The sequence below is a fragment of the Calliopsis andreniformis genome, chromosome 9 (genome assembly GCF_051401765.1).
Source record: "Calliopsis andreniformis isolate RMS-2024a chromosome 9, iyCalAndr_principal, whole genome shotgun sequence".
NCBI lineage: Eukaryota > Metazoa > Arthropoda > Insecta > Hymenoptera > Andrenidae > Calliopsis > Calliopsis andreniformis.
Window position 1 is genome coordinate 7,084,248 of NC_135070.1, and position 15,499 is coordinate 7,099,746.

At 39.4% G+C, this 15,499-nt stretch overlaps 1 protein-coding gene across 6 annotated transcripts in view; it reads left to right on the forward strand.

Moving 5' to 3' along the window:
- Positions 1–15,499, forward strand: part of Bru3 (CUGBP Elav-like family member bruno 3) — a 679,691-nt gene that overhangs the window by 632,458 nt on the left and 31,734 nt on the right. The gene's annotated exons all lie outside the window — the stretch shown is intronic.

The window sequence follows — 15,499 nt, forward strand, 5'->3', positions numbered from 1 at the left end:
GTTTCCAGCGTACGAATCGAATTGAAATAATGAACAGGAACAAAATATTGGAGCTCTATAAACAAGAACCTTTTATAGCGTTAAATCACGTAACATCCACATCGACGATCGACCGATCTATCACCGATCTAGAACAGAGACCGTTGAGCAAAGAAAGATTAGCAAACGCCAGCGGCGGTAAAATTGGAGTCGAACAAAGAGCAAAGTTTCCTTTTAATGTATTTACCGAGAGGACGAGTCGATCGGAGAGAAAGAAAGCCACCATCTTTTCCACATCCGTTTATAAGGGCGCGGCTGTGAAACGCGAGGGAAGTTCGACCCTCTTCTCGTTGAAGCCAACCCTAAATGGCAGCTCGCCAAGTGTGCTAACACCCTCTTCTGCACTAGCAAGCGCCCTCTTCTCTCCTCCACCCTCCTCGCCGCTAGCCACCCTTTTGCGACACGCACGCCAGGTCCCATTCAATGCGTCGACTACATCCACTGCACGCGTGGCTTTGCACACAATGCTCGCAAACACTTTGCATTCGTAAACATGCGTAAACAACAACGGCGAATTCACACCTAAGGTACAAACCATCCTGAAGCTGCATGCTCGAGTGCCGCGTGAGGGATGTCGACCTGGGATACTGTTCACTTTTCGATTAATCTTGCGCCACTTGCCTTGCTTCAATGATTATGCGGCGAGCTCCCTCAAAGTTTCGTCTGTTTTACTTGCTATCATTTAATATCACGTTGGTAGAACTAATCGTTTAATATAGACTGATATGCAGGGTGAATTAAGCAACTGTATCACCTGAATATTCTTATAAAATGTTTGTTATTTGAAACAAATTATTTGCGTTAAATTCGTGAATGTTTTTGCAGCTTGTGGAACGCAGATGTAAAAATCGGGGCAAATACTTCACATGTTGAAAGGAGGACGTATATGTGTACATGTTTGCAATAAATTCGGGAGTTCGTGAAATTCGTGTTATATGAAAAAGGTTTCAAACGAAAGTTGTTTGGTATCAGGAGTATGCTCCTCTTTGATATACCCTCCTCGATACCAAACAATTTTCGTTTGAAACAGTTTTCTGTATCACAAACAGTTTACAAGAAAATTCAGATGATATAGTTGCATGATTCACCCTGTATACAAAATATTGCAAACGTTTTACTATAAAATATTATTTTCTTAAATATAGGGGTACATAAATGAAGTTGTGTTTGAAATTAAAATAGTTTCTTCCTTTCTTTCGGGGTTTAAAGTCGCTAAACTTTGGCTTCTTTTACTAAATTCAATTTTGCAACATTATTACATCTTCGAGTAATTTGATTGTGTTTTTCATGTGAGTCTCAAACAGTGAATTCTGTATTTTCAACTTTTTTGAAATTAGTCTATTTAAAATTAAAGGCACTGTGTGTCCCTTTTAAAAAATTTGAACAAAAAGGAACATCACATGTATCTTTTCTCCCAAAAGCTATTAAAGATCATGTTTACATTGGATAGAAGACGTTTGTAGTTGAAAAAATTTCTGTCATGACAATTTCAAAGGATCCTGGGCAAAAATCCACAAGCGTGTTCCCTTAAAATTGAAGAAGAACACAATTCTTAATTGGTTTTCGAGGAAAGTCTTAACCTTTCTTCAGCCACAAAGCTAAAAACTTTGCCGGACAGTGATTTCAAAGTTCTAGCGCTATCGGAAGTTAAGCTTCTTCTTTTTAACTTACAATGTTCCCAAGCAGGATGGCGTTCCCGTTCAGATTAAGAAACTCCATTGAAAACGTGATTAAAGATTAGGCTCCTGTCTACCCTCCGCATAAGCCACGGTTTTTTACCTCAATCGATTAAAGCTTGAAGTTTATTAGAACCTTATTAAACTGCCAAGTTACTTATCTTTGGGTAAAATATCTCACTGCTTTCTAGATGATTACAGAGTCCACGCAGGATATTTGATATCTTGACAGAAATATACCATGAAGCAAACATTACATTAAAATAACAACTTTGTTATCAATTTCTGAAAACTACATTTTCACATGTCTGAAACGTAATTTCGTCGAGTTTTGTGTTATAAATGGAATTTTTACAACAGACTAGTTAGCAACTTAGTATTCCTTTTATTAATAGGGAAATAGACTTTAATACAAGATTTATGGGAAATTTGCGTGTTACTTTGTCAACATTTATCCTCTTCTCCATAGATTATACTTTTTCGTTTACTTCTTACTGAAAAGTGAACGATACTAGCTGGAGGAAAAGCGTTTTTGTAGTGCGTAGTACTGGTGATGGGCGGGTGCCCACCGTCCTTACTAACCATTCAACACTATAAAGGGAACTCAAATATTGATTCGGTTGGCAATTATGAGTGGTTTTTCACTGGGTCTCCACAGGCGTACCCTTCAGTCCTGTTCTCTGCGTCTGCTTAATTACGGGATGTTTGCATTTCTCAAAATTAAACTTCTGTCGGTCAGGATAGCACATCGTGGTAACCCTCGGGCTACTCGTGCTACTCATTTATATCAACCTAGTAAATGTGCTACAGTATCTAATCATAATCGATATATTTCATATCTACCTTATACTGTTTGCACTGTAATCGACCTATTTTTCAATATTTTAACTCGCTATTCTCATATAAAAATCAACTACAATGGAAAGTATCAAAATTTAAAGTAGATATCTATACCTATTTTAGTCTCTTTTTCTTCGTAGAAATATGAAAAGTATTACCTATAGTTCTACCTAATTTTGGGGAGTTATGTTCTAGAGGAACTAGGTAATTGGACAATTTGTTCGTTATTGTACGTAGTACAGTTTCGAAAGCGAACCAACTTTTTTAATTGTTTAGGTACATGAAACGTAACAGGCTGGAATAAATTTACAAATACTGCTTCACAATCAAAGGAATGTTTCCACAGTAATAACGTTGGCGAAGAAACTTGCCTTACCGCCACGCGTGTAATAAGAAGCAGATTGGTATAAAGAGGGGCGAAGCAAATTTCTCTGAGGATCTCCCGTGGCTTATTTTCGTGGCAGTAAATTAACGGTTCATGGCAAGACTTCTGAAACCCCTTCATGATGTCTCGCCCAGTTACAGCCCTCACTGCTCTTCTACCGAAATTAATTGAAGAAGAAGGGAAACGGCAGTCCTCAGATGGAGGCGTAGCAAATCGTAAGAAACTTTTCCTTTTTTCCCTTTACGGTTTAATTCTCGTTCTTAATTATCGCAAAAAACGTTAACCTCCCTAGTATTATATTTTTCCATTCGTTCATTACTCAACCCCCTATGAATTAAAAAAAAAAAACGCACAAAAAATTGAATAGATGTTCTCGATATTATTTTAAATTCTACCGGCACATATTAAATCATCATGCAACAAGATTATGGAGACTGAAACGAATTTTACTTTATTTGTAAAATCATATTTTCCCTGATGAAACGAAAGCTAATTGAACCATGTACGGTACAGTTACCATTCAGTGATGTTTTTAATTTAAAAAGCGAGTTACAGTTAATACAGTTTATTCCGAATTTTTTAATTCACCAGGAAACTGCTTTATTAAGCTGCAACTCTTCCTTTAATATCACATATTTCTCGTTCGCTGAATTCGTATTGCCAAGAAAAAGGAAACGAATCATTTAATTCTACCCAGAGGAAGGGGTGGGGGCTGTAACATTATCAAGGTGTAGAAAGAAAATTCGCAAGAAGGTTCAGCCGAAAACGGGACAAAGCGTCCAAGTATTTTCATCGCAACCGTCTGTCCTTTCGTTCCAACAATTATACCACTCGGCGTCCCCGAGGCGTCACGTTCCGCAAATGATTCGCGAGGAAAGAACGAAAATAAGAAACGGCGGCAGACACGGGGAAAATGGAAGGTGACGAGCTACGTGCTTTGGTATCAAGCAGCCGCGAGCTGCCTTCGCGAAGTTTAATTAAATAACGAGGTGACGTCGTGGGCGGCGAGGGTACGCTCTCGCGTCACCGAGCGAAACACAGGGACGAGGGGGATAAGAAAGGGGTGGGTGTCGAGGGTGGAGGGTGGAAGACAGTGAGCGCGAGAGCCGAGGGTAAAAAAGAGTGCAGTGGTAAGAAAGACCGCGGACTTGGAAAACGGGGTGGACTCGAGCGTGGTGCCAAGTTGCTAGGTGACTTTGCTAGTTATTTAATTAGTCCAGAGACTTTCCTTTGCTCCACTGCGTCCCCCCCCTTTCCTTTGGACTCTCTTTACCTCCTCCCTGTCTTCTGCCCCTGGAACTGTCCCTCCTCGTCCCTCGATCGTTCCATCCCCCCAGTGATATCACAGAACCGACGACAGTGCCTTTACCACGACTTCCTTTATGATCTCAAAAGGAAAATTCGCCGCTTCTGCTTTTCCCGATCCCGCCTTATTGTTCCCTTTGGTCATCTTTGCGCGGCCTCCTTTGCATGTGCGAATCTTTCTCCGTCGAGCGGGAAAATCGGCGATCGTGCTAAAGCGACGAGGAATTTTCACTTTGAACCTCCTTTAAATTAGAGCTCGCTGTGTTCACGCAACGGTGAATAGAGACCGATACAGCGAACAGAAACGACACTGGTTTTATTAAGCAATCCCTGCGATCGCTTTACTTGGAACTTGTGTGTCGTGCCAATTAAATTTGACGGGACTTCGATCGTTTGGAAACAGGAACGTTGCTTGTGTGTTTTGAAAGGTCTCGGTAGCTCTTTCTGAACGTTGAATACTTGTGAAGGTAGCTTTAAGAGTGGTGCAATCACTGCTACTTTTAAGAAAAAATATAGATTTTCTGAATTGCATTTCAATACTTGCTTAACACAATTGTATTATAGTGTTGGATTCCTGTGTGAGAAACGTTATAGATAGATTATACTTTACAATATAAGGTAAATGTCCCACTAACCGATCATGTCCTTGCACCTGAACACTGACGCTAATTTTATTCAATTTTAAACTTAAATTCTAATGTACTTAATAAAGAAAGCAAGAGAAATAAAAAATAGTTTCATAGACGAGTATATTCAACTACTGGATACAATTCAAGTGTCACAACATGCATTTTTAGATTGTTCACTTACTGGGACATTTCTCAACTTAAGCGTCCAGGTATTGGGACGTTTACCTTAATATAATTCGGTAATATTTCTATTTACAACAGTGGTTACAACTAAATATTAAGCTAATCGATGTGACGACACGTAATAAATGGAGCTGGCATATACGACTGCTGTATAGATGAGTTTGAGTTTGATCTGAAAGTTAAAATAGAATATAATACAGTCTAGGATAATATCTAAGAATGTCTGAGGATACCCTCTTATAGAGTATGGCGGACAGAGGATAACCAGAGTCCTTAAATAATCATGAGTAAGCCTGACGAATTCGTACTTTGATATAGAAACTGAAAACACGAGTGATTGGCAGTGCTTATCGATGACATAGGGCTAGTAGAAGGTTGCTCATTCAACATTAGCTAAAAATATTAATCATGATCTGCAAATAGTATCCTCCTTCTAAGACGTATCTAAACTCCTTCACAATATTTCAAGAATAATTAAGATCACCTTTACAATTTGAACATGGCAGAAGTCGTAGTTCCTTTTTTAAGGATAGGAAATGAGAGCAAAAGAGTTTATTCTGATAATGACGTTCAGCTTTCCTCCGCTGGTGGTTACATAGCGTCGGCGGTAGCAACCCCTTCGATCTTTAGCCGATCACAAGGGGGAAAGGAAGAAATAGGGTGAGATGGAAGAAGAAGGGAGAGGGGTGCGTCGCGTTTGCCGCGTCCTCGAACGAGGAAAGCGAATAGATTCCCCATGGGAAGGCAGCAACCTTTTCTGACGTTCGACCAAACGTCACCTTAGCTCCTGATCACTAGCGGAAAAGCAACGGAAGCTTACGAGGCCTTAACCCAGTGACAGGATGATTGCTGGTATTATCGGAATTACTCGAGAGCAAACAGAGTGTTACATGTTCTAACAAACTCTTACGAAAATTTTTTATTAATCCCATCATCAGAACGTCTTTCAAATCTCTCAATTATGATGAAATTCCATCGACTGAAATTCCATTGGGTATGAACAATTCTCTTTTTCTCGAGGAATTTAATGTGGTAATTCCACTTTAATTGAGATGGGAAGGCACTTTTTCGCCCTTTGTCTATGCATCAGTGGTAACTCATTATCGTATATCCTTTCATTAGTTTACGAGGGTAAGTGATGTAGAATCCAAAAAATACTACCATTTGCTTTGTCCTCGACTTTCTCTTTATCCCTAGTGGGGATTAGAGGAAATAACTAGGAACAAGAGTAAGGGACATGAAGAGAAGTCTAAGCCAAAGACATAAGGGACCTTGTATAGCGAGCACGAGGCCTTAGAATTCCCAGCCCTATTAGAAAAAAAAATTGGGGATTATGCCTCGAAAGGACTCCCTTTACTCAGTGCCTAGTACACAATCTATAAGCCACATTTCTAGAATATCACCAAGGTATATTTTTCAAATTATCGAACATCTGTATCGAGCATTCTATGGACAGTAACAGAGGTGTGTACACTGTACACTGGCATCCTGCGAAAGAATGTCAAAATCGAAGTGGAACAAGTTGGGTGCTTCCCTTGTAAGCGCCAGAGCTGGTAGACCCCTTAAGAAATTCGAGGAACATCTGCGGCAGCTAAGGTAAGGAATAGCTAGAGAATAAGAAAAGGGGTCGAGCAGATGCGACAAAGAGCCTGGACGAAATTCACAGTAAACGACACTCGGATCATAGCGGTGTCCGATTTTCATACAGTGGTATCCTCTGTCGCATGAAGAAGACAAGTTTAACATACAGTGATCGATACAGAGCGAAATGAAGATTCCTATTTCGGTTTTCCCACTGAAGGAGCGTTTTAATATTTCCTCAGCTATCGCGATTTATACATTTAATAAGACTCCTCTTCTGGAAACCTCGTTCTCTTTTTCCTTCGCACTGGCTTACATAAAGTATTAAATGCATCAAAGATTAGAGCCCCCGCTGACGACTGTCGAAGCTTTGACAAAAAGTCGAACGACGTGCCCCCTAGGAGGGAGCTCCACCACGATCCAAAGGGAATGCGACACGGCTGTTCAAATTGGAACACGATTTCCGTACTCGACGCTACAATAATGCATCACGTTGCATAAATAAAGCGTGCATGGTGAACGTGATCAATATTGAATGTGATGAAAGTAAACCGGTAAAACGCTGGACGACGATCGACCCTCGTCCACAGGGGTGACCGTCTGTGTAATTTAATACCAGATAAATACGTCAAGCAGAGAGTAGTTTTGCAGTGTAATCTAGATGAATCTACTGGGAGACTCTGCTAATGGGCGTAGACAACCGTCAATTAGAAAGGAACCATCGAGGTGTGCACAGACATATTTTTATCGTAGTCTCTTATTTTTCGTTTTGAACACTGTTCACATTTTTCCATCATAATTATGACAAGTACAGTAGAATATCTATTAAATGGAGCTCGATTATTTGCATTCTCTTTTATTCAACATCATGGATATTCTAATGATAATAAAAGCACAGTGGAAAATGAAGGCTTGAACTTGTGACTTAAATAGTAGTAGTCTACTGAAGATAATAAAATTAGCTTTATAGATAGCCTGATAATTGTTTAATTATTGGGGGTTTTTATAAATAGTAATGTCAGGGAATGAAAAGGATCTTGACAGTCAACACCTTCCTTACATAACCCAGAAGGCGACTGGTTGGGGATGGGTTGTGACCCAATTGCCATATCTATCGTACGTCAGACGATACTTTGTTTATAATACCAAGAATATCGAATGCCAGGCTAACATCCGTTCACTAATAAAGAAGCAGGAACACTGTTTTCGTGAAAGGCTTGGCTAAAAAATGGAGAAGCAAGGGTGTCCCTCGCTAAAGAATAACTCTGAGAACCATGACGACAGTAGAAGACACCACAATTTTATTCCAAACCATTCGAAGCTCCGTTTCTGAAGAAAAGGAAAGACAAGAGAAGTCTTAAATAAAAGGAAGTAGAAAAATAAGGGAGAAAACGAAATCAAATATCGCATGAGAAATGTTCTCTCGACACATTTACAGCGCGGAAGAAGCGTCCAGCAGTGTCGTGAGTAGAGGTGTGGCTCAGCTGAGCGCAACTGAAAGTGAGAGACGTCGCAATATTTTTCGAATGTAGGGAAACGCTCCGGTTGGAAATTTATCTTCTCGTAATAGCAACGTGGCAATGCCGTTTTCCGGCTGTTGTCACGTCCCGTTCGTTTCTGTACATGTACGTCTCTTTGTCTCCTTCCTCCTTTTTCGTCCTCCTCTCCTTGCATCCCGTTGGGATTCGGTCATGTCCGCACTATAATGGCATTTCGTGTCTCCACATTACACTTGCTGTCTCGCCTCCCGCTACACGTTTCTCTGCGTTTTACGTTGCCATCTTATTTGTTTCTTCTCCCCCGACCCCCTCAAATATATTACAAATTTCTCGTATCGAGGGAGAGATCCTGCCATACCAAGGGCGCACATTCACTGTGCGAAGGCAGTAAATTTTGGACCCGCGTAGAACGAACCACCTGGCACTATCTTGTCAACTTACTTGTGGTAATATGAGAGAATGTCTTTTTCCTGAGGCAAGAACTGTTATTCGTGTCAAATTTGTCAGATGTTAGAAGTTATCTTTTTTGTTGTATACATTGACTGTATCACTTTTTACATTCTTAGGTATATTAGTACTTTTTTAAAGCATGAATTTGTGCGACCATAGGTAAAATATTTTGACGAAATCTTGTAATGGAGGTTATTGCAGGAATAAAAGTACTAGAGTGTAAATGGGGAATAGAATGATATTCAAGTGAAATAGTTTATGAGATATTATAATTTACTTAGAGACGAAGCTATTTATTTATAACAATATGAAATATGTTGTTTACATACCTCTCTAATATTATATTCCAAGTTGACACTTTGAAATACACGTAACGAATTGAAGCTCGCCGAGACACTCTCGCATTTCGACTCACAAGAGTGCTCGTTTGAAACAAAAGAGTGTTCGTTTGAAACAAAAGAGTGCTCCGAAAGCAAGAAAACTATATTTCGAGGCCCGTTTTAAAGTACTCTTTATATCAAAAATTTTCACGAGGGCGAAACAAAGAGGTAATTTTATTTTCATTAAAAAAATCAAGAGGTCCTCTCGAACTTTGACCATCTTTGTCCGCTTTGCGCTATGTAGAGGCCACATTTTTTCCCTCGGACCCTCTTCTCGCAATGAAATTGCAAATCTCGTACACCAAATTCCTAGGTAGCCCTTATTCATCACTTCTCTCGCCCCATGCTCTCTTACCATTTATATCTGCATCTGCACTTTTCTCTTTGTCGGCCTTAAAGTCTCCCCAGTTTCATCTCGCTAGCGCAAAAACAGCTGAACACACAAATGTTTAGCAACTTTGTCAGCGTTTTTAATCCCACCCCTTCGCTCCACATTCCGCTTCCGTGTGTTCCGCAGCCCCCTTTGTCTCTACGTTTCTTTTCGCGTGTGGAGCGTAACGCTTTGCCGCTGCACTTGTTCGTTTCATAGCGTTCCTGACCACTGCTGCGGCCTGTATGGCTTGTAAAACCAACCGTTGCAGCAATTACGTGTGTTCGGATCCAACTCGGACGGATTTAGTAGCTTCATCAACGAAATTGATTCGTTTGGTCCGTTTCCAGTACGAGTGCACTCGCCCAGCACGCCATGGCGATAACTCCAACAGTTATCGATCATATGCTCACACGATTTGCACGTAACTCCATTCTGCTCCTCGTACTTCGCGTATTGACGCGGCTGCAGCGCGTTGCGATGTGTGCGTCTCTCAAAGCCGAATGAAAAAATTGGTGTATAGTTCACGGGGAGCCTGTAAAATGAAATATCAAGAAAAACGAGCGTTGAATTTAGAGGAGGTTTCAATTAAAATTGTTGTATGCTATTCTACCGCTATTAGTTTTCAAAACTGTATCGTATGAAATATTTTAGTTTCGAGCGTGAAAAGAATATGTCTGTTCACGATAAGTCACAATACTTCCAAAAAGTCTTTCAGATTGTAAATTATACTTCGTTTAGCTTCGTTTGTAAATTAGTTTTGCGTATAATCTGTTACTAAAATTATGTTATTAACAGAGGAGAAAGGATACAATTTTTTGAAGTCACTTTAATTACATTTAAAAAAAACTGTGTTTATATAGAGGGATCATTTCAACAAACTGTTTAAACTTCCACTCGATGGCTTAATACTATAATAACTCACCAATGCTGCAAATAGAACTTCATCAATTGTCGTGCAATTTCATTCAATAGTTACGATTTTAATCGAACCCCCGAAGTTTCGTTCCATCGTTTCATTACGCCTAAATTATCGGCGTTCTGTATCGTATTATCGACAAATCTCCCTAAATTTGTCGAGCCAATAAATAACACGAGCCACGATATAATACGAACTATATAACTCAGCGTCACGAAAGTGTTTGATAGTGACCCCACGCCCTCTTTCCCCCTCGCAGAAACTATTCCACACGGTTGCGTCCTGCCGCGTACTTCCCACGATTGTTAGTGTATTTTTTCATTCAGCCATTGGCCCGAATCCATTAACGAAATAATAAAAAACCCACGCGCTGACACAGAAACGCTACGATAACGTTCGGACGCGTGTCTGCAACCCCTTGGCGAACCTATTCGTAGGTGCGTGCGAACATAAATCGAAATAGTACGGCATTCCTTTTAGGCAGGAGGGTGAAGGAGAATATTTATTACTCGTTCGAACTCACGCAGTTAGGTACATTTATTTCTTAATTAGATTATACGATTAGAGAATTCAGTTGAGCTTATACCGCGAAATGGGATATTTGATAGGATTGTTTGAGTGTTTTTAAATTGAATGAAATGTTTATTACTTTGACGAGGACGCGTAATGGAGTCCGATAGAACGTAAAAGATATTGCCAACTGAATGGAGTAATTGATTAAAAACTGCTTTGTTTGGAATTAGAATCTCGGTGCAGAATCTGATTCGAACATCTGGCGAATGCAGGGTGGCAATCAGTGTATTATTCAGTCGAACCGTGTTCTCGATAATTATATTACCAGTTACATGAGGATCTGTGAGAGAGGATGTTTCAAAAAATCGAAGGAGCACGGTGAAACACTGTAACACGTAATTAACGTGGAACGACGACGAAATGAATTTTTCTGGAAGGATTAAAATTGAAAAATTTACGATTTAGATATCGAAAATTTCTTAAATAGATTGAAGGAAATACTTTGGATTGGAGTAAAACGTGGAAACATTTATTGATCGTGCAATTTCATCTTTCTATTACACTATAGTACAGTACTTGGGCAACAAAACAGATAGATTCCTTAATTTCCCCGAGAATCCAAAGTTTCCCAGAGAAATTACGGTAACGATAATCTTCTCAGCCGTGACCCTTAATCCCGAAAATAATTAAATTGGGACGTCCTTTGGATAAATTCAATTATTAACTTCCATTGGATCGGCAAAGGATAGAACTTTTCCGAAAGTTCTACAAGTCTTGTACGTTCAAGCATTTCTATTTTCTTTCGACTTTACCTACGTTGTAGACAAAAATCTACTCAGTCATAGAAATAACTATTTTATAAAGAATTTGAGTGGCAATAAATAATTACATCTAAATGCTTCTTAAAATTACTATACGAACTTCAAATTCAATAAAAATAGCTAAATATAGTCATCTCTCTTATGAAATTTTGTAGGTTTTTGTAGGTTTCTCAAAATCAACTTTTAAACAAAATACGTGAATACACAAATTATATTGTTAATTTAAATAATAAGTTATGATAATTGATTTTGAAATTAGAATTCCATCTAAAATTATTAGAAAGTGGTCGGTTCAAAAAGATGCTCCACCCCTTTCCATAAACATTTTAATTGTGTAACTTTACGTTACATGGCATTCAAAATACACCACTGAATTCTTTGCAAACATTTCAAGTACTTTCACTAACTACCCCAAAAAAGCCTGTACCAGAGGAGAATTAATAACAAAAGCTCAAAATCCTCATCCCTCAGAGGCACAATCCACCGAAAGCCACAAATTCCCATTTCTCCAATCCGATCCAGCAAATCCTATGCTAAAAAAGGGCCATTTTGCATAGCCAGAGAAGATATAGAATAAAATCCATAGAATATCTGGCGTACAGAAAATTCCAACGTTCGCTCGATGCGCTCGCACTGCGTACGCGCGTTAATGCTCGGACGATCAGCGATGGGGGGTGCATGGGGGCGGGAGGGGCCCGTAAAATAAACTTAGACATATTTGCCGAGCAATCAAATATATGAGTGGAAAGTCTCGCAGGCGTTATCGATTGGTTCAAACCGACTGTGGCGGCATGGAGACGAAGAGGAGAGAACACTTGGAGCGAGGGGGTCGGGAGAAGGGGTCGACGGAGGGTTTGGAGACGAAATGGGAACGGGGGAGATCCACGAAACTAGTCTACATCGACGGGGATGGAGGGCCGAGCGGTTTGTCCAGTGTTTGTTGTTCGCTGTTGTTCAAGGGGGCAAACATAGTTTTCGAGCCGACTAGAAGGAGCCGCTGGAACAACCATATATACTTATACACACACATACGGACAGCGGTATGTACAGGGTGGCTCTGAATTACTGGTCGATTGAGTGAAGGGCGACAGCAGAAGATGGAAAAAAGTTTTTATTCTATAATAAATATATGTCAGTGTTTCCTTCATTTTTAAATTGTTTACAGAGGTGTTTGCTGGAAGTAAAAAACATTGATGTAATTTTTCCCACTCATTTTCTTCATGATGAGAATATATTATGTCTGCTATCTTTTGGTCAGAGTTTTGAAAAATTATAAATGTTATATTTACAATACTAACGCATTTTATGTCATTACCTACAATTAAGATTTAAATACCAGGACGACGTAGTTTAATCTCACTAACAAATGGCACAGAATTGATTCTTCACAATTTTAGTACAATTTATTTATTTTAACCGTTGCTTGTTAGCAGGTGCCTCCAGTAATTAAATAGTAACTCAAACTCCAGGAAATATTCATTAACCCAGAAAGTGTTTCATTGCTCCTTGCCACTGCCTCTTTAACTGACCTGTAATTTTGAATCACCCTGTATAAATACATATACGTAACCCTATACGTATACTAACATTCGTGCTGCTGTATGCTTCAGAGAAAGAGGATACACACATACGCTCCTATGTACGTGTATAAGTACGTACGCGAACTTCCGAGAAAGTCGACTCTTTTATTTCCACGAGATCTTACTCTCCTCCCTGCTTGCTTCGAAACGACGAAGAGAAATCTCAGGAGCGCATCGTCTTCGAGAGATTCGCTTGCACAAGAAGGAACAGCAGCGTGGCCCAAGACGACTCGGAAGTTCGGACAAATTCTTACGATGTCAGTTAACGACAGGGATTGAATCGCGAGGAAATCTCGTCCACTTACCTACGCTCTCGGGTCGCTTGTACCTTCGAGTATGGATTCTGTCATTCTTCTCGCGAATTCTTTCGTGAAATGCTTCAAATTTTGAGAAATACCTAAGTAACGGGAAAGTAAGTTTCACGGTAGATAAAATCATTCAGAAGAACTTGTTTTGAGAGAGTTTTCTTGAAGGGCTTCGTTCATTTCTAAAATAAATACTTTTATTTCGATTGCTAAGACTGAACTCTTTATTGCAGACTTACAATTACATTTCTTAATAACACGATCAAATTGTATATATATGAAGGGTGGTTCATCTAAACAAGACCACCTAAATATCTTCTCTAATTGTGGTGAATGATGACCTTAAAAACTTCGAAAAAAGTAATCTTGGAGAAAAAATATCTTTTTCAACATATTGGATTCTTGAAAGCATTCAAATTGCGCACAAAATACTTTTTATATCACTGCAATTGGAGAAAATATTTAGCTAGCCTGGTTCATTTAAACTACCCTGGATATCTCCTCCCCTTGTTTCTGGTCCAAATAAGCCTAAATAATCATTAAAACTAAATAGTTCAAAGCTAATGTACAAAAAAGAATAGGGGAAATACCACGTTCAGATAAGTGCTTATCTACTTATTAAAATTCTATGTACGAGTCACAAAACGTATTCAAAATGGTAGACAGTTAACCTAAAAGCCTGGCTAACGCCAAAGGCGCCAGGAACTTTCAAGCATCGAAATATCGATTAAGAGTCTAGGACCGTTCGCCCCGTCCCCTGCTGTCATTCGAACAACGATTGCAAGTTAAAAGGCAGATATCGAAGTCTGCAAAGAGATCTCAGAAAGGTTCGGCCTCCTAAAACAGGGTTGGGCGAGATGTTATCGCGTGATACCCGAGCAGGTAAGTGCCCTCTTTTCGCCCCAATTCCGTTCAATTCGGCCCTACTCTCTGCAGATTGCCATGTAGCAATCGAACCTCATCCATATTTCTGAACGCGTTCGTCTACCGAAAATTTAAAACTTGCTAACGAAATGGAACATTCTGGCTAGTACTAATTCTCAATCCTTTCCTTTGAATCTAACTACAAAATAATCACACTTATAATAATTAGATGTAGGTATCCATCTTTACAGAAATATCCATGTACCTAGAATTTAAAAAGAAAATGAGGTGGACCATGCAAGTGGTCTTGGAATACAATTAATTCAAGCCATATTTCTGTACCTCAGAGCCAGACCAAGCTAAGTTCATTTCTTTCAAAATGAAGATTTTTACAGAATCTTGTTGCTTTTTCTTCATTTTAGTAGAATAATAAGAGTTTAGTTAAGTGACGTTATAAGTGAGGCAATGTAATAGTATGAACTACTTCTAATACTATGTTAAAAAATGGGTAATCGCATGTATTTTTGGCTCTCCTGAAAAATAACAAAAAAGAACTTGGGTCACGTTGGCTGTCAGATACAAATTTATTTAAAACAAATTTATTTAAAAATAAAAATTTATTTAAAGGTTTTCTTAGGATTTTTAGCGAGCGATTGTCTAACAATATTCACATTAAATGTGAACAAGAATCCATCGTTCAGATTGAACTGCGAGAGATATCGAACATAAGTAATATAGATAAGGTGAACGCAGATAGAAGTAATTTTTCAGGACCATTTGCTCACGGCGCGTTGCGCATCGTTATTGCTCTCAATCAGGAATGGTGTCCTGTATTATGGAGAATTTCTCTGTTCGCGGTAAACATCTTTTATTAAGTGCACGTTGCGCTTCAGTGGCGCGTCAATTTTTCAAAGCACCCTCCCGAGTTCTTTGTCTTCGTGTCTCCATCTAACTATAACGATAAGCACGAGCGGCAGGGAGAAAGGGCGATTAATCGTTCCATCATCGCTGGGGAGATGGTCTGGACTCAATGAGAATGTCGTGGACGTAATTCCTTTTGCTTTTTTCCCAGAGAACTCTTCGCGAGAATGAAACATGTTTTCACTTCTTGTTAGCGTTGAGCGAGGAATTTCGTGCACGAGAACGCGAGGAAAATACGA